The sequence below is a fragment of the Tamandua tetradactyla genome, chromosome 21 (assembly GCF_023851605.1).
Source record: "Tamandua tetradactyla isolate mTamTet1 chromosome 21, mTamTet1.pri, whole genome shotgun sequence".
In the NCBI taxonomy this organism is placed as follows: domain Eukaryota; kingdom Metazoa; phylum Chordata; class Mammalia; order Pilosa; family Myrmecophagidae; genus Tamandua; species Tamandua tetradactyla.
In genome coordinates this window covers 23,807,294-23,828,199 of record NC_135347.1, presented here as the reverse complement: position 1 = coordinate 23,828,199, position 20,906 = coordinate 23,807,294, and the positions used below count along the sequence as shown (strand labels likewise).

The 20,906-nt window shown below is 33.7% G+C and overlaps 1 long non-coding RNA gene across 7 annotated transcripts in view; it reads left to right on the top strand.

The window, feature by feature from the left end:
* The window catches only part of LOC143665306 (uncharacterized), a 174,409-nt gene that overhangs the window by 60,794 nt on the left and 92,709 nt on the right, over positions 1-20,906 (top strand). For all 7 annotated transcript variants that reach the window (XR_013166860.1, XR_013166861.1, XR_013166859.1 and 4 more), the window contains exon 3: positions 17,320-17,441. This is a non-coding gene — a long non-coding RNA (uncharacterized LOC143665306). The remainder of the gene's footprint in view (positions 1-17,319; positions 17,442-20,906) is intronic.

The following is a 20,906-nucleotide window of genomic DNA, read 5'->3' as shown; positions in this document are numbered from 1 at the left end:
GTTTCAAAGATTTCATTGGGATGAAAAATTATGCATTGAATATTTTGCAAGCTAATCCTATTATATAATCCTCTTATATAAACAAATATATTGAGTGGAACTGTTGAATTTTTTTGAATCACTAGCAGACATTGCCAGGTCTCCCCTATGAGAGTTTTTGGTTTATACAAGTAATTCTATGCAAAAACATAGCAGAATTCAGGAGGGCACCCTTCAATAACCCTGGAAATTATTACTTTTTAAGGATCTTCCTAAAGCAAATATATAGGGTCAAATGATGTTCACTGGAGATGATTTTAATTAAAGCAGTTAATTTATGTGTTACCTTCATTTTCCATTTAAAAGTTACTTTATAACAAATGATAACTGGAATAGGGCCAATATGTTGAATTTAATTCAGATTTTAAAATATATTTAAAAATCTGTTGGAAAAATTCATAACCTCACAAATTTACTGTCAAATTATATTTAAGGAAATAGCCCTTCTTTTGCATTTTCTGAAACGTGTAGGTTTTGTTTACAGGTAGCCCTTAATGCTGCATTTTCCTGCAGTGCAATATCACATCTGCTAAAACTCTAGCAGCAGATTACAACCAAAGTCTGTATTATGACTTGCTGCACAAGTCATAATCTTGTTTTACGTGTTACCTTCATTTTTTATTTAAAAGTTACATTATAACAAATGATAACTGGAATAGGGCCAATATGTTGAAATGACAGAAAGTAGGTTAAAAAAAAATATTACTGATAAACAAAAAAATCCTAGAAAGTTTTACTGGCATGGAAATCTTTAAATTCAATACTCTGAGATTTAGGAATGGTATAATTATGCTAAAAAACGAAGTGAGACAGGAAAAATCAAGTACTCAACCTGCCAGTGTGGGATATGATACTCTATAACCACTTCTAGTATTTTAAAATTTATGACTCTGAATAGATAAAGGATTATACTTACTTTCCACCATTAGTTTTAAACTTTTGCCTTCTGTTGAAGGATGAATGCTCAGTTATCTGTGTATAATTTCTTTGATATAATTTCTTTAATGCTCATCTTTGATTATAATTCATCTATAAGCAAACTCTATCTATAGGTATTCTTAAAAACTGAACTAAATATTCTTATGCCAGAACTTGTACATATATTATCAAATCATTTCAACAACTATGTATAATACTATTAATAATAGTTTACAAATAAAGAATCTACTTTTCCATCAGGTATCATAAGAATATGATAAGAAGTGATTTCCAAACTCTGGCCAGATTTTCCTTTAAGGATTTCTCCAAGGCTTAGGTTGGGGGAATAAAGCCAAAGAACCAACCATCAGACAACCTGGCCTAAGAAAACAGGGCTGCTAAAGCAACAGGTCCGCTAGGGGAAAGAATCCCATGGAGGTAAAAGCCATAGAGATGGAGCCAAAATTTTTTTTTAATTCCCTCTACTTGTTGGCTGACACATTTACAGCACATGTGCTAGTTGGGTCCCCCCAAAACCCAGCAGTAATAACAACCAGGACACTAAGGAACTGAGGAAAGATCTGAGCAGCTATGGAATCCCCAGAGACACATTTTGGGGTTAAAATTTTGCCTAAGTGTAGGAAACCTTGTCAACATACTAGACTATTAGACAAAATGCAGAACAGTCTGTGTCCTTGGAGTTTTGGGAATGCCCAAGAAATAATAGTGATGCCATAGGAGTAAGGGCCACATTCTTAGACAAAAGTCAGAACTGAACTGACCAGTCCAAACAATACCTTAAATTAAGTCTCAACTAAATCAAGGTGATCATCAGATTACCAAATGCCTATAAAATAAAATTTTACCTTTTTTGGAAGAAACTATCACCTAGAACTTCCACAGTTTTACAGCAACAATGTTCAGCATCAATTCCAGGTGCATAAGGAGTACTAAAAAAACATACTGACATACTGGAAATCAATATTTAAAGGACCTATCTAAACAGAATCATATATAATTCAGATACTGGAATTATCAAATAGGGACATTGTGATTAACATATGAACTATCACTGATATGTGAAAGAAAAGGTGGAACATATATTAAAAGGTAAATAATTTTAATAAAGAATTTGAAACTAAAACATCTAAAAATAAGCACACATTAAATGATGTTGGGACCCAGGTCAGGTTTCTCATCAAGCAGGCCCCTGACTGACGGCAAGGGCACATCAGAGTAACTTTGGAAGCACTGCCCCTTGGTCTCCAGTGCAATGAGGTCCGGCCTGGGCTATGCCTTATCTAATCTGGCCTTAGTGTGGGAAAGTTCTGCTTCTGCAGTTTCAAGCAAACTAATTAATGTTCACTCTGTTCTCAAGAAATTCTGTATCCCTATTCATTACGTTAAGTACCTTATCATGTACTGCACTGCCTTATCTAGATTTCTGTTGTTAAACAGTATACAATAAACTTGCACTGGCTTCTCAGGGTCATTGTCTTCAGTCAGACAATGAACCACCTAGCCCCTGCTTTCTCTTAAACTCTGTATTGTTATTTCTCAATCTCTCACTACCCCGTATGACCCTGTTTGAACAGTTGCTTGAGCTGAACTCAGCAAAATGAGATTGAACACAGTAAGAAATAGAATTAGAGAACTAGAAATAGAACAATAGAATATATCCAAACTGAATCACTGAAAGAAACAATGATGGGAAAAATAAAGTAAAATAAATAATAGAATAGAATAGAACAGAACACAGTGTATAATATAATATAAAAAGTAAAATAAATAAAATGCAAGAGACATCAACAAAAGTTTTAATGATATGAAATTCAAGTCCCAAGGAGAGAGGGAAAAAAATGAGACAGAATTAATATGTGAAGAGATAGCAGCAAATCATTTTTAAAAACTGGTGAAGTTTTCTCACTGCATCTCATTCAGATGCTAATGTTTCACTGAACTGCATGCAAGGTGAATATAAAGTAAATCATATCCAATAGCATCAGAGCCACATGGTTGAAAACCAAAGATGAAGATAAAATCAGGACAGTAGTGAGAGAAATAAATGATACATTACCTTAAAAGGAAGAATTAACATGTATGGTTATCTTTTCAACAGACAATCAAAGCCAGATGTCAGTTTAATGACATATGTAAATGCTGGAAGATATTTCCAGTTTAGAATCCTATATGGAAAAATATGCTTCGAGTACAGAATGACAGAAAACACACTTACCCTTCCACCATAAACAACTATAAAACTGGGAAGATTATATGAAGCAACTTTTTTCAGACATTTGACAACATCGACCACAAGGTTATTATCTATGAGAGAAGGGAAATATATTGAGTACCCCATTCATGAAGATTTCTTCCTGGGAGAATGTTATAAACCATGGCACATGGAACATACAAGCCCAAGCAGAAATAAGCGATCTACCAGGGAAGAATAAACAGTAATTGCAATATAGGACTCTTAAAGCAAATGGAATTAGGGGAGCAGGATAGAAATGATAAAGGATATGTGCAGAGGAACAGCACCAGACATCTGCTTAAGGTTCCTTGGAGCCTTTGGCTGAGGATTAAATTGTACACGCGCAGGGAGATGTGATATGAGGTCTTGCAGAGAACAACTACTAAGGAACTGTATGCTAACGGGGATTCTAGACTTTACACACTTCTGATACACTTGTCCAGTGAGTGCAGGAAAACCTCACTAATTAATCTAGACATTAAATTGAAATGAATTGCTTGCAAGAACAAGCAATTGCTTGCAAGAACAAACACATAATTCCTTCAAAGAAGCCAACAGAATCCAGACTCTCGATAATGTAAAGTACACAGATGTCAGCACAAATTCGCAAATAATATCCGTGCACAGAAGCGGGAAACTGTGATCTGTAAGTAAAAAGAAACAGAATTCAAGAGAGTTGCCATGATGCCATTTATGTTAAAATTAGAAGACTAATAAATTAAACGATTATTATACATAAGTTCAAAGACAAATTAAAGTATAAGAATCAGGGGGCAAGAGGTAGAAAATCACAATAACAACAACAACAAAGGAAAATATAAAAAAGAGCCAAATGATTCTGCTTCCAACATTAACGGACTAAATGTTACTAGACTACCCTTTCTTTCATATGCAATTGGAAAATACTTTCAGACATTTGACAGTATGGGTCCATTGGTAGAACAGGGCTGTAATGCTGAGAGAAGAGAAATAAACAAAATGAGTCTTATGATTGTCCCACCCTGCTGAATGTCTGGAAGTACTTTCTGGACTCTAGAGTTGTAAAGGAGACAAACAAATAAAAGAAATATTCTGTGTTGAGGAGATAAAGAACAGAGTTTAAGGAAGTAGAGGCAGGTGGAATACAGAATATATAGTAGAGTACCACACTGGAGGGAGCTACACAAAGAAAGCGCTCCAGGAACCTACAGGTTAGCTTTCAGCTGAAGAATAACTTGTATCTTTATCTGATGAAGCTCCACAAGACTGGGCAATGTACAACTAACTTGGATCTGCAAACTGAGAAACTGTTAAAATGCATTTAGGGTAAGAAGGCCTTAGAGTTCAGACCAGGAAGAGAGAGAGATAGTGTTGAACACTGACATCTTTCAATAGAGACCTGTGAAAGGCAGTACATGCATTTCAAGTGGTAATTAACCATTCCTAGAGAAAAAGCTACTTCAGACACATCCTAACAATAATTGAAAAAAGCTTTCAAAGGGTCAAGCTCATCAACAAGTAATTCCATTTCATGTTGGAAAATAAAGCAAAATCCTTTAAAGGAAGGCAACAAAATCCAGACATTAAAAAAACTAACATTTCCAATATCCAGAATTGAAAAATTACTACTCTTATCAGAAAAATGTGATCCATAATCTGATAATTATTTGGAGAAAAAGATCCAGAAATCAATGACTGAAATTGGCAAAGAAAGATTTTTATGCACGTATTATAAAAGTTTTCAAGAATTTAAAGGAAAAATATAAAGATACTGAAAAGAAAAATAGGTACTATCAGGTCAATCAAAACCGGAAATCCCATTGACAGATACACAGTTCACTGGATAAGAATAAATGCAGATTGTACCCTGCAGAAAATACTAACAGTGAATCTGAAGATAGGGCAAGTGAAAACCTCTAAAGAAAAGCACAGAGAGAAAAATAAGTAGAGATACTTATTGACTAATGCAGATGTCAATATCATTTATCCTAACATAACTGTAATTTGAGACCCAGAAGTTGTAGATGGGCAGGAAAAACACGAGTATTAATGACTCCAAATTTTCCAAATTTGATATAAAACTATGCATGTACGAACAAAAGAACCTAAATAAATCCTGAGCAGAATAAAAACATGGTAAACCGCACTAAACCAAATCATAATAAATCATTTTGGTAGACTTGAAAATTACACCTTGTCATTAGATAATATTGCTTACTCTCTGTTTTCCTCCTGAACCTGCTTACTTCATCCTACAACTTTTAAATAAGGAAAACAAATTGATTTACCCAGATTATCTCTATAAATAAGAATTTACAGTGGTCATTTGTCAAAAAATGATTGTACTGCCTTTGACTAAATAATGATTTGTGCTGTACTTATTGGTTTCTTTCTTGCCTTTAGACATAAACAAGAGAATCTGAGTAGTTCCTTCTTTTATATCCTAAAAAACTGTTCATATAAATATACTAATTAATTAGTTCCCCATTAATTGATTCTTTTCATATATTCATTGGACTCACTCAGTGCATATTGTGTCAGATTCTCTGTTAGGCTGGAATCAAAAGAACGTCTTTTTTACAAAATGCAGTAAGAGAAAAATGTAGTAATAATAAAAATGCAGCAGTATTTCAATCTATATCACCTAAAGAGAGATATATGTCAACAAAGTAAAATTCTGAAAAAGGAGCTGTGATTTTTCTCTCTTTTGACGAAAGAATGCTAATGTTATGAACATAATTTTTAAAATAACGAGCACAAATTTCAATTGATTATACATAAATATACAAAAGAACTAAATTTGAAGCTTTATGGCATACACACAGAAAAAACCTAAAGAAATTCTAGGAAGAATGGTGGAATTAGTACATTTTCAAAAAAATCACTGTCATATCACTATCCAATACATCAAAAAAAAAAAAAGAAAAGGAAAAAGTAAACCCCAGAAAATACATGAAGAGTTTATAGAAAGTCGTTCATCTCATCTTAAAAGACAATTTGTATAGTATTAAAAGGGTGTATAATAAGCTGAACCAAACTTTCTGTACCCGGAACAGAATGACCTAATCAAGGTGAATACATTTCTGTCCAATCCAATTAGTATCTAGAAGTTTAGAAAAGAGAGTTCTGAAGAAGGGATGGGCTACAGTAATCCTTTTAGAATCTGTTGGCCTTATAGATAAGCTATAACAGCAGAACCTGGTAGGCTAGGTCATACTGTAATTTCAATTTTTTTTTCAATCTAGCATCCTAGAGCTGCTAGAAGCAAAGTAAACATACAGAGAAATTTGCAATATAAATTCAGTGAGTAGAAGAAGTTTCATCTAAATAAAGTGTGTCCAATGTGGAAACATCCAAATTCTGGCAAGAATAGTCATATAAAACAAATCATCAAAGAGATAAATTTCTAATTTTATGTGGCTGTCCCTGATGCAGGCTTTTTACCACATTTGAAGAAAACTACAGAGACAACACATGAAGTTATCACTGCCCATGGTGCTAGGTCCCCCAAACCAAGTCAGAAAATTGACTAGATGAAGTGATACTTCTTAAAAATAATAAGGAATTAGAATTGATGAATTAATTTCTTCATTTGAATTGGGAGGAATTACTGCTGACTTCTGCACTTTTGTGTTGTTTGTGAAATGCATATTTCAAAAACTATTTCAAAGTAAAAATGTAACTACTTCAAAGAAATATGTCTGTGTAGACACCAGATCATCAGAGACAAGAATACAAAGGAAATATTGATCTTATAAGATAACAACAGAAATAAAGTGAGTGGCAAGAAACATACTTTTTAAAATTGCTTTTCTAGGTGTGTGGGATATGGAATATTTGGATTAATGCTATGCAAAAGAACTTTCTGTGATAATGACTATCAACATACATGTCAGTTGCTACATATGGCTATTGAACATTTGAAGATGGGCTGAAAAGTTATTTTCAAAATTATTGAGTTTTAATTAATTTAATTTAAATAGCCACATGTGGTTATAAGCTACCAAATGCCCCAGCAAAATTATAGGTACAATTAAAAACACTTCCTCAGAGCGCTTGCTCTCTAGAGGCCAAAAAAGCAAAACAAAAGAAATATGTAAGTAAACGCAGAAACTAATAAGGCCATTTCATATCATGGTGAGTGTCGTGAGGAAAATAAACAGGATAATATTTCAGAAAGCAGTGTGCGTGTCTTGGCAAGTACAGGGAAAAGCATGTATAAGGAGCTGGCAGTTGTATTTCTGTCTAGAAGACAAAAATACGAATAATAAACGTGATTTCCCAGTCTCCTTTAGCCCAGGCTTTGATAATAGTCGAGGATCAGATTTTATTTATTTCTCTTGCATGGCCCAAGTTTTGCTGATCTTCTCCTGCTTGTCCTGTACTCATTATTTACAAGTGACATCTGCAACTGAGTGGGTGGCTTTTATGTACCGAGTCCCTTATAATTATCCATAATACATTCGTTCTTCTACCATCTGCAATTTTTTAGTTTGTTCTTAGAGCAGAGATTTGAATGTGGTCTTTTAAGAGTGTTTGCAATTTCTATTAAGTTCTGCTGGCTGTCAGCTGCAGCTTTCAATTTTCCCAGAGCTTCACAGCACTGGCCTTCTATGGTTCTCTGTTTTCTGTGATTGTGCTATCCTCGAAAGCAAAAAAAAAAAAAAGAAAAAATAGGGGGAAAATTTCTTTTAATCCTCAGATATAAAGAAATTTCCCATTCAATTTGGGTGCAAAAATTTTCTTTTTTGCAGAAACTGAATGTGGGAAACCATGAATTATCCCACTGGACTTTAGAGGCAAAGAGATATATTTGTGGGTCATCATTAGATATCCCATACCTTGTAGATGATTTGGTAATGATCATGGAAATATACCCAAGGAAGAACTGTGTAACAGGAAAGCAAGGAGTCTCATTCAACTTCACAGATGCAGCAGTTTTCTCAGAGGAAATAGTTAGGCTCAGATTGAGAAGAGTGCAATAAACAAATTATGTTGTAAACAATGAAAACACCAAAATAAGGTAAAGATTGGGAAACTGAAAATAGTTTGATATAACTTGTACATATAATAAAATTAGAAAAGTCTAGCATAATTACAACTTTATAGTTACTGTAATATTTCATAAAATAGGTGTCTGTAAGTTAAGTATAAACTCTTCATATGCTTATAGAAGAAAAATTCTAAAATATTAGTGTGAAAAATACCTCATTAATTCTGCTGGGGGAAATTCAAAACTGTGCATTGAATTTAGGAAAAATATGTTATTATCTTTAAGGAAATCTGCAGTATAATGAAGATTCTTATTAGTTTTACAGTTTACCTATCTGTTAACAAACCTAATAGTGACAATTTGGTCATTTGGAATTGCTTCCCTGAGATACAAGTCTGTAAATTTTTTAAAAAATAAAAATCAGTTATCTTAGATATTAGAGCTAAAAAAGAATTTAGTTTTTCTTACATTGGTAAAATTGCTTAGTCAATAATTCTATTAAATGGTTATATTCTAGTGAAGGATGAAATTGAATCAGGGCACATCATAAATGAGTATAATTTTTAATGTAATCAAATGTGTAATCAACAGAACAATTGAGTTGTTTAGCTAATCTGTTGTTTGGTAGGTTGGAGATTAACTTTGCAAGTAGTTCTTTAATAATGAATCAACACAGCTGCATTCTTTCACAGGATAGAGACAGAGGGTGTAACACAAAAATCCTTCAATTGTGCTTATTATTAGTAGCTTTATCTACTTTAGCATTTTATTTAATTTTCAAACAGTTAAATAACTAACATTCATACCAAGTAAAATCCCATATTGCCATTTAGCTAGAATACACACTAATTACAAATAAACAGCACATTTAAACAACATATCTAAAGACCTGGAGTATTTATTACTATCACAAAGCCCTTCAAAAAGTATGAGATGGAAAAGAAAAGCTAACTCAGTCCAAGCTCACAAAGAAAAATGCCTAAAATGTTCACATTAAAAAACTTTTACCAATAAAATAGTTTATGTAGTTATTTTAGTTCATTATTTAGTTATCTGGTTAATGTGTTATTAGTCACCTAATTTACCCTTGATTCATAAGACTATCAAATAAGCAAGGGATATTTGAGAAATAAAGCATCATATTCTGCTCTTAAAACACAGTTTCTTATTTCAAGAAAATGTCATCTCAGTTAAATGTCATTGGCCAGAACATTTCTTTACATACCACATAAAATTATTTGATCTAAAGTAGCACCATTTTTTTTATAACATTACACCATTTTACCATTTTGGTGAACTATGGGTTAAAATGTGTAAATATCAAAATTTAAGAAAATATCCAAATTTCAAGAATAATACTTAACAAAGACTTAAAGAAAACATTTAAGTGACAAATTTTTTTAAATGTTTTCTAATTTGTGTAAGCTTCGAAAAATAAGAAGCCTTTGTTAGTAGTGTGAGAAATAGTGTTAATTCAGATGGCAAACTGGGTTCCATATTGTTTTGTGCACTGAAGATGGCAATTAATAATCAATAACGACACTGTATTTATCTCTTAAGACCTAATGATTAATCAAAATGTTAATGGTACTGTATACTAATTTAGGGCCCTTACATGTTCTGGCATTCAGTAGTAGAAACAATATTTGTACTTTATTATCACTTGCTAATTATAAAATTGGAACATGTAGAAAAGCAGAATTGAATCTCTTTATTCTGAAACACTACTCAAAATTGTACTGCAAATTTGATCTAAATTCTATTAATCATGCTGAGAAATCTTGGCAAATATTATTTATCTATATTCAGTATAGTAAATGACAGTTTAATGCTCAATAGACATTTATTTTCTCAACCGTATATTGTATGAAGTGTTTCCCTATCAAATTAAAGAGGAAAGACTAGTTTTAATGATACGAGTAATAAATTTTGATTTCATTATCATTGAACTATTACAGGAAAAAAAGGTTTATTAAATGTGTTGTATTAGTAAATGATTTTCCTTTTTATGTATTTCAATTAAACTATTAGATTTTTAAGTGAGTATGTTTATTGTTTTCATTAGGAATGAAGTGCTATAGGTTGGAATTTAATTATACTATCTCAGCAAGCTATATTTATGGGCACAAATTACATCCCCTTCCTGCCAATTACAACATTGGCACTCTAGAATTGGTATCTGCTTACGTATCTATGCATATCCGTTTAAATTATACCTATTCTTGAGGGAGCATTGAAGGACAATTCTTTGTGTCATCTCTACATGTCCTGTTGACAACTCTTGTCTCAATACTTTTTCAAGTGTTTATGTATAAAAAGACAGCCTTGGAAGACAAGCTGGTGTCTCCCTGCTGGGCAAGGTGTAAATTTGCTCCCAAACCAGTACAAAAAAAGATCATGTATCCCTGCAGGCTAAAATTTGGGCAGATTTGTTAGCAGCCTGCTCATAATATTAAGTGTTTCCTCCATTCAGCATTTCTCAGCTCTAATAGTAGTGAATTCACAGCATCCCCTGGGGCTAACTTCTGTATCATCCCCATGGCACCTGGAGGGCAAGGGAAACTGATGAAAGCACCAAACTCGTGCTTCCTTCTGTGCAATAAATAATAAAGCCTTCTGTCTTTCACCCAGGAGTCAACCTACATCACCGATGAAATGGTGGCAGGCTAGCTTGTTAGCTTGCAGGCAGTGTAAGCTCTTCCTCTATGCGCCTCTTGAAACTAGTACATTAGTTATCTACTGCTGCATAAAATTTACCTCCAAAACTTAGTGACTTTTAAAATAGTAAACATTTAGTATATATCACAATATCTGTGTTAAGCATTTAGGAGTACACTAGCAAGGTGGTTCTAACACAAGTCTTCATATGAAGTAGCTATAAAAATATATAATAAAATGGAAGTTATCTGAAAGAATCACTAGGGCTGGAGAATTTGCTTGCAAGGTGTTACACTCAAATGGCTGGTAAGTTGGATTGATTAAAGATCTTCAGTTTATTCCACAGGAGCCTTCTCACAGGGTCCTCACAACATGGCCACTGGCTTCTCCCAGAAAGAATGATCTGAGAGATAAAGGTGGCAGTCATCCCACTACAATTTTGGTCACCCTCATTCCTATTCAGCCAGAGAGAATTACACAGGTGCATGAATGCTAGATGCCAGAGAATGGGGATGAGAGTGTGGGAGAGGCTGTGGAGACAGACTACTCAGAAGCATCATTAAGATTATCTGTTCACCTACCAAGATGGCCATGGGAAGTTTTGTTAAATAGTATTTTGTGACATCTCAGAATGATGGAGATTCTAGAAGTTTGTCTAGATATTTCTAGGTTATAATCAAGAACAATAACACTATAATTTTAGCTTTATCATTTCCTTTGTTGTGGATTCTGGAAGACCCTGGAAGTTGAACTTAAAATTGTTTTTAAATTGACCTTTAAAAGGAAGATGCCAGAACTGAAGAGTATTAATTAACTTTCAGAGCTGAGTGTAACAAGGTAAAATTTCATATTCCTAGTATAAATTGAAAAATCAATCACACAGACATAACCAACTTTCCTAAAAAATTAGTGAGGAGAAATGTTTAGTAGCAGGTTTCTCAACAGCAGGCAAATATTTAGGAAATATTTTCAGAGTTCTAAGAGTATTGAACATACATCCAAACAAATAAACATAAATGAGCGCAAACATAAAGTCATTTTTGAACATTCACATTGCAAAACACGTTTGTACTTCTGAAAAAGCTTTCTTATTAAGTAACTTTCCAAGTAAAAATTATAAAATAGATCAAAACAAAGGCTTAAGTTTCGACACAATAGTTAATCAATTTTAAATCAAGAAAAGTTAATAATGTAAACAAAAAAGAATTTTGAGGATGTAACAAAGCAATAAGAATAATGATGGAACCAAGATGGGAAGAAAAGTGCCAAGCATATAAATCATATAAATGGATAAATTGAATTACACTATTGAAGGAAAAAGAAACTCTAATCGGATATTCAAAAAAAAAAATCCAAGTTCAAGAAAAGACTCATAGTTCAGTATTTTGTAGACAAGTAATTCCACAGTTTTAACACATTAAAATAAAGTCAATGTGGCAAAAGCCTGTGGCACATCATATATTATTTCTTATAACCATTTCATAAAGAAGAAGAAAACTGTGATGTTTTATAAGCCATTTGGTAAGCTGAGTATATTGTTTACTCAGAACTACCACACAAAACTTAAGACGAGTGTGGTTAATCCTCCTGGTTTATGAGAGATTTACTCATTCAACTGAACAACCCAGGGGGTTCACCTCTCCCTCTTTTTCAGTTGATGTGTTTCCAGAGGAATGTGAGATTTATGCTTAAGCTCCCAGGAGCACTCTGTTCCCTGGACACCATAATTGTACTAGAGATTGGCATGTGATACAAGCGGAGCCAATGGTTGTCAGGAGCAGAAATTTTATTGAGACACTTTAGAAAAAGATACTGTCGTTGATGATATGCATGGATTTGGGTGGAATTGCACCCAGTTTGGCTGACAGTTATTATTCCACCACAAGAAGACAATCTCTCTGAAAATGCAGCCAACGTAGAAAATGTTGAGAAGAAAGGAGAGACCTAATGTCATCTTTTAAACATATGGATGCCTGGATTTAGTTGTGACTAAAGTGAATCCTATCTCTAAATTTCTAGATATATAATTTAATTAATGTTTTCACTTTCTTTGTTGTTACTTAAGCCTGCTCTAATGAGGTGTTCTTATATAAATTATAATAAAAAATCATAGCTTATGGTCGTGATGGTAAACACAACATTATGCGTGTAATTAACAGCACTGAATCACATATGCGAATGTGGTTAAAGGGGGATATTTTAGGTAGTATCTATGCTACAAAAATAATAATTAAAAGAAAAACCATGTGAATGTACAACACAATGAACCCACTGTAAAGGTAATGGACTATAGTTAACAGTAAAATTATAAAAATGCTCTTTCATGAATTAGAACAAATGTACCTCAGTAATGAAAGGTGTAAATAGTAAGATTGTATAAGAAAACTCTACATTTTATGTACCTTTGAATGATATTTCTGTAAACCTACACTTAAAAAAAGAATCATATCTCATATACTAATAAAAAAGAAAAGGCTGAAAGTAAATTACCTTGGCATCAAGATTCACATTGTACAACATGTTCTCTGAATTTTCTAAATCAAACCATCATTACAGGACTTCTGACTTCCAGTTAGACAGTAGAAAGCTAGAAAGTGCCTCAAATAATCCACAGAATCATAGTGTTTAACCTATTTGAGAGCTAAGGTCAGAGGGGAACCAATTATCCAAAAATCTAAGTAAAGACAGCCTCTCCTTCAAGAAGTTTTAAGGCATAAGCACCAGCTTACCATGATGAAGAAGAAGCCAGGAAGAATTCAGCTAAAATGTTTAACAAATTGCTAAATGAAAAATGTGGGCTAGGATGAGAGTATGAAACTCCTGAGAACTGCAGGTACCAGGAAATTTGCACCCACTTGCAAGCTCTTTTCCAAGGACTGCTCAGGGTATCCTGGACAGGGAGGAGAAACCAGAGAGAGAATCCATCATAGTGCAGCCCTGAGGGAGGAGAACAGCCAACACTGCAGGGAAGACATGAGGAAATACCCCAGTCCTTCTCACCAATAGAACAAAAGTCTTATGCAGTTGGAGGAAGACCAGAGTCGCCTGCCATCCCCAGATCACAGGTAAAGATTCCGGGTGGCTATGACTGGGGAAAAGAGTGGGGGGTGGGGAGAAACAATCCTTAGGAGAGGAACAAGAAAAGGATCCCAGGTTCAGACAATCAGAGGTCTACTGCTGGAAGAGGAGCAGCTTCAACTGAGAAAGGGCCGTCTGTGAGACTGAGTGATGCAAGGTCTGCCGGAGACTGAGGCTGAACCAGGACAATGGAGAATGGCCCATCCCCAACCTACTAAAATAACAAGTAGAGCAGTCCAAGAGTGGGGAAGAGGCAAAGCATGGTGACAGACCCTCTCTGAAATGCAGGCTCAAAGCATATATATATATTTTTTTTTCAGCTTGAATTTACAGATACTAATTAAGTAATACATGATTATTGATTGCTGTAGTTATGATAGAATAGTGCTTAATTTTGCTGTTCAGGGAAAGCATTTACAGAAAATAATATGTTGAAGTGGTACATCATAAAATGTAAATGTAGTTACCTTGAAGTATCAATAGCACCACCTTGGGGTGTTCAGTATTTCAGAAACTGTAATGTTTCAATACAAATTGATTATGACAGACACCATTTCCCAGAAATGTAATTAAATCTAAGTATCATGGAAGTTGAAAACAAGTCCTTATATTTTTATCATAGATGCTGCAGCATTGCTTAGAACAGAAAAAAAAAGAATTAAAAACAAATACTAATTAGTATGAGATTTGTAAAATAATTTATGGTGTTAGAGCTGCATTTAGTAGGAGTGAACTTTCTTGTTCCCACAAAGTTTGACATCAACCATGAATGTGAACATACATTATTACCTGGGTCACTTCAGGACTGAAATCTTTAAAGCCAACATCGGTTTTATCACACATGTCTTTCTCTTCGCATTGACACTCAGCAACACTTCAGATGAGACTTCCTTGGTCTTTCTGAGTCCAAGAAAGAGGGAGTCAGGGAGCTGAGCCCACAAGAAACTTTGATGAATATGCATCATGAGAAATATATATTCTTTTTTACTTTGAGCCATAAAGGGTTTGGAATTCTTTATTACTGAATGATTATATATTCTATCTTAAATATATTATATTTAAGTATTTACTGCAATATATTTTGTGCATAAAATTATAATGTCCTCTGTGTATTGACATGAGAAAATATAGGCCATATTTGCCAATTTGAAGAAGTTGGATATAAAATAGCATTACAGATCAATGTATATCCTAGAAATACTGATGGAAAGAGGGAATTCTGTCAGGATAGATAGGTAGATAGATAGGTAAATAGATAAATACAATGATCAAGCTTTATTTTTGTAATAAGAAAAAGCAGGAACATTTTTCTCTCAGTTACTCTAAGTGTTTAAAAATTTCCTGATGTTTCAAACCCTTGATAAAGAGTTGATTTAACTTTGTGCTGGATATTTTTCTTAGTTTTCTAACTAGTTTTGATCAGTTGGACGGGGTGGAAATATTTTAATTGGTATGTGGGAAAAATATTTTTTCGTAGCCAATGTAGAAAAGACGCAAATGACTTGTCTTGTAGTCACATAGCCTGCATTACAGCAAGTATTTAGTAATATAACTTAATATGTTTAAACATAATTTCCAAAATTTCTAACCGAATACTCTGGAAAACTGAATAAATGTTAGGAAAAATTATTCCTTACAATAAGTGGTATCTTTGAATATACACAATTATGGAATGAAGCAAATGTCTGGCATTTCGTATCTTTGAGCTTAAATTTAAAAAGGACATAACTTACTGGTAATCAGCAGCATTTCTTTTCACATTATGCTCAAAATACTATCTTTGAAAGAGCAGACTTAGATTTTTATAAAATTCCATATAACAATTTCTGATGCTCCACTGAGCATTTATACAGCAAAACTATTAGCTTGAAATAATTGTTACATATTTTAAATCTCCTTTCAATAAAAAAATCAATTGCCAATCTTGAAGAAAGATTACTTGGTAAATATATATTTCTAAACATTACTTTTAGAGGCAAAGCAAATTTATACACAATATTTGATACCTTTCTCTCAGGAAATAACCTGTTATCTCACAAAACTATGCATAACACAACATCACAATAAAATAAAAAACCAAAGAATAGCTCCAGCTTTGATCTTTTCTATATTATGCTACTGGGGTTTAATTAACATGCTACAATAAAAGCTCATTTGGAAACATTCAGATTTGTTTTTGTGCCATCTTAAAGCAACTTATAATAGTCTTTTTCACCCCGTGATCAATGCCAACAATAAACATTTATGTCAAATGAGGTATTTCTATACCTAATGCTACATAAGCAAAATGAATCTTTTTTTGGTCAAGTATAAAATCTTCACAGATAAGAAGTAGATGTAATGGGGAAATATTGTCTAGTAGAAAGATGAATGAGATCAAATTTCTTTACTGAAATGCACAAAGCTAAATTGAAAGCCTGGCTGGTCAGCAATTGTTTAACTACAATAAAATTCATGCCCGTCTCTTGTACCCTATTTGGCAACTCCAACATAATTCGAGTATAAGATATTCCATGCTGTAATCCTATAACATCATTTCATTAAAATTGGGTGCTCCATATTTTCATTAAATGTTCATCATTCTGAGAATAAAATTCTTCAAATACACTTTTCAAATAAAGGAAAGTAAAAAGAAATTTGGGTATTAGGAAGGGAAAATCTTACACTGCTAAGAGGAAATACCTCTTAGGTATAGAAAGGAAAATACTCGTGTTTTACCACCAAGTAATGAATTACCACCATGCAGACCCACAAAACATAATGAGAATAATAAAAAGAAGTGCTCATAAAGGGAATCTTCATCAACGTTAGAGCAAATGGCAGCTATGCAAATCTAAGCTTAATATCATATTGGTGGAAATAAAGAAGAAAACTATTACAATGAAGAGTTTTCTATCATGTAGGCCATATAAAAATGAAAATAAAAGTCTATATCATTGTTATGTAGAAAGAAGTAGCCTCTGTCAGGACTTCCAGAATATAGAAAGCAGACAATGGGTCATAGTGCACCTGCTTACCAGGTGGTCATATGACCATCCAGCCCGACATTGGAGGGTGAAGTTGTACTTGCTCCAAATGAGAAGATACAAGGGTAATGCTAAAGACTCCGGCTGGGCCACAGGCATTTATCTATGCACTCATGCATTAATTCAGCACAGTTTATTATGTATCTCCTATATGCGTGACACTGTCCTAGAGAGCAGAAATAAAAAGATGAGTACAACAATGTTCCATTTCCTCAGATGACAAATCTAGAGGAGGCAGATAAGTGAAGAAAGTAATGTCAAAGAGCAGTGGAGGTGGTCTGGTAAAAGTGGTGGAGTTAGTTCTGTCATGAATTTGAATAACTTTTGAAAATTTCTCCTCCAATTAAACAAGACAATCTTTTCTATATCCCTAGGACCCTTGTTAATATCTAAGCAGAGTGGAATTATATCAATAAAATTGCTCAACGAGCACTCCTGAGCACCTAAGCCTATGCTGTGCTTCGAAAGGGCAAGGAATAAGTGCTGCCCTTAAAAGGTGAGTAATTTGTCTTGGGGATGAATACTAATATTTAAATGATCACAATACACATAATTAAATGCCAAATTGTATGCCACATTCTAAAAATCACAAGGAAATTCACAGAAGGAGGGGAATAATGAGGTCTAGAGTAGTAAAATGTCAGAGGCAGTACAAAAGAAAAAATAGAGATGGGAAAAGAAGCTATAGCATATCTGTATCGGTATCTAGCTATCTATCTAGAGAGAGGGAGAGAGATGGCAGGTTTAATTGAAACCAATGTGGTCTGCACCATATCTGCCTCTTATTGGTGTAGATCCAAGGAAGCAGGCAGTATTGATGACTGTCCCCCAGTGCCTGCTAATCACTTACACACCTGTGCTCCCACAGGGGACATTCCCCAGTTTCCTGCCCTGATCACAATTATTCCTAGGAGTACCTGATGGAGAACTGCAGAAAAATGTTTGTGACAGTGTGCACCTTCCCTTATATCTTTGGCTCCTAGCTAATCTGGTGTAACACATTGATCCATGCCAGGGCTTTAAGAGTTGGTTAAAATTTTCATTGAGTTCTCATTATTAGCTTGTGTAGTGATCACCTATACCTCTATCGATCTGCCAAAGTGAAATGGTTGTTGCATCCCATATTTCCTTAGAAGTGTTATCACACTCTTGAATTCAGCTTATTTGGTTACCTTGAAAAATGTGACTTTCTGATGGTTTCAGAAGAAATTAGAGTTTTTGTAAATCATCTGGCTTTTTTGGGGGGAAGGGGGTAGTTGTTATGCTGTGATTCTCTTACTGCTTTTGACATCTTAGCCAGACAAAGAACTCATGTTTCCTGTTATAAACTAATGGTTTAAATTATCTTGATGTTTCCCTAATAAGAAAAAAAAAAATAAAAGAGGATGTGTTTATTGATAATTCCATACTTTACATTTCTTCAAGGTTTTTCTAGCATTTAGTCTTAGTCAAATTTTTCTAATAACACTGGTATTCTAGAAAAAAATACAAAATGTGTACTAATCTATCAGACAAGCAGCAGCCTTGCTGTTCTAGTCTGTTAGCTGCTGAAATGCAACACACCAGAGACAGATTGGCTTTCAAAAAAAAGGGATTTATTTAGTTAACATATTGTTCTTCAGAGGAAAAGCAGCTAACTTTCAGCTGAGGTTCTTTCTTACATGGGAAGGCACAGGGCAATCTTTGCTGGCCTTCTATCCAGGCCTCTGGGTTCCAACAACTTTCCCCGGGGTGATTCCTTTTTGCATCTCCAAAGGCCTGAGCTGAGCTGTGAGTGCTGAGATGAGGTATGCTGAGATGCTTTGGCTGTTCTACATTGAGATCTCTCATTTAAGCACCAGCCAATTAAATCAAACATCATAAATTGCAGCAGGCATGCCTCCTAGCCAACTGCATATGTAATCAGCTGCAGATGAGGTTCACAAGCCATCAGCTTATGTCCCACAGCAATAGAACTAAGCACTTTCACCTAGCCAAGTTGACACCTGAACCTAACTACCACACTTGCTTTATGAATGAATATGATTTTTTCCTTTCTAGCTATGATGGAATAATGCAGTAATGTTTTGTTTGTTTGTTTGTTTTTTACATGGGCAGGCCCTGGGAACTGAACCTAGGTCTCTGGCATGAACTCTGCCTGCTGAGCCACTGTGCGAGAACTCTGCCTGTGGCCCGGAATAATGCAGTAATGTTTTAGCTTTTTTGTTCATGCACATCTTTCTTCTTCTATTTTCTGCTCTGCATTAATACCCCTTACCTCCAAAAGTGGCCCATGATCTGCCTCAGTGTAACCTCAATACTTTGTAATAAAATAAAGGGCCCTCAAACTCTAAACCAGCCCTACTGAACCTGAATTTCTGAAAATAAAGCCCAGGAGTGTATATTGCAACCTGATCTCCATTTGAGTCTATGTTCACTTAGACATCTTTAGGCAGTGTGAAAATCATTAGAAACAACAGAAAATTATCATTTCAATTTGGTTCAGTGTAATTTATTAAAAAGTACTGTATATATAATAGTTTAGGCAATAATAGTCATGCCTTTAATAAAGAATTTCATTAAGCTGCCATAGAAAATTACAACAGAGATCTTCATATTTTTTCTAAATAGTTCTGAGATACTTAAAACATATTTTTAAGTCTAAAATTAATAATTTCTAAATGGAATGGCATAAAATAATAAATGTTTACACAGGAATATGTTGCAATTATTTTTTCCTTTACAAGATACCAGCTCTTTGTCTACACTAGAAAAAGAAAATAAACATGCTTTAAAATAAGCTATAAGAACTCATATCTTTAAAAATGCAATTTTGTAAAACAAATACACAAAGCTCTTGAGGTTTTATAATACCAAAGTCTGGGATTGTATAAAATCTTATCTGAGACGCACTAAGACACATTTAAAGAAGATTAAGAAAAATGATTTAGTATACCACAAACATGGCTTCTGCAAATTTATTATATAATCCTTTATAACTAGTTTTATGTAAAGAAATTGTGATTCCTGGGAGGTCTAAAAGTTCAGGGTGATAAATTTCATGTATTTGAGTTTTTGGAACTGATTACTTTGAAGATTTTATAATAGCAAAGAAACAAGCTCATATTTTTCTTATAGGGTTAGGGAAGCTTCTATTTACTTTAACATAAAATACAATTTCTTTAAAAAACTGTCTGAAAGTAGATTGTTAAATGAGAAATGTGGCCAATCTATTATCTAAATGAGTAAATAATTTTCTTTTTTATGAAGCAGTGCATTGTACTATAAAATACCACAAAGGAAAAGTTATCAACTAAAACAACTATTTTCTTCCCTCTGACTGCTTTGGGATTAGTTTGCTCTTCTTTTTTCTAGTTCTTCCAATTTTGAGGTTAGTTCTATGATTTGAAATATTTCTTCTTTTTTAATGTAATCATTTAGGGCCACAAATTGGAAACAGAAATAAGGAAATATGGATTGGAGCAGAGAAAATGAAATAGAGAACAACAAAAACAACAACAAAATAGAGAATTGGCAAAACCAAAAGGTATTTCTTTAGAAGAATCAATAAAATTATCAAACATTTCTAGGCTGAACAAAAAAAGAGAGAATATAAAAATAATGAAAATCAGAAATGGAAATCAAGGCATTAGTACTGACCCCATTTAAATATAAAGAACTGTAGGAGGAGTATACTATGAACAACTGTTTGCCAATAAATTAGATAACCTATATGAAAAGGGCAAATTCTTAGAAAAAAAATAAATTACCAGCACTGACTCAAGGAGAAATACAAGATCTCAAAAAAACTAATAACTAGTAAGGACAGTGATTCAATAATCGAAGACCTCCCAACATAGAAAAGTCTAGGACCAGATGGCTTCATAGGGGGATTTTATCAAACACTTCTAGAAGACTTAACATTACTTCTGCTCAAGCTCTTTCAAAAAAATGAAGAGGAGTGTTTTAGTTTCATAGGCTG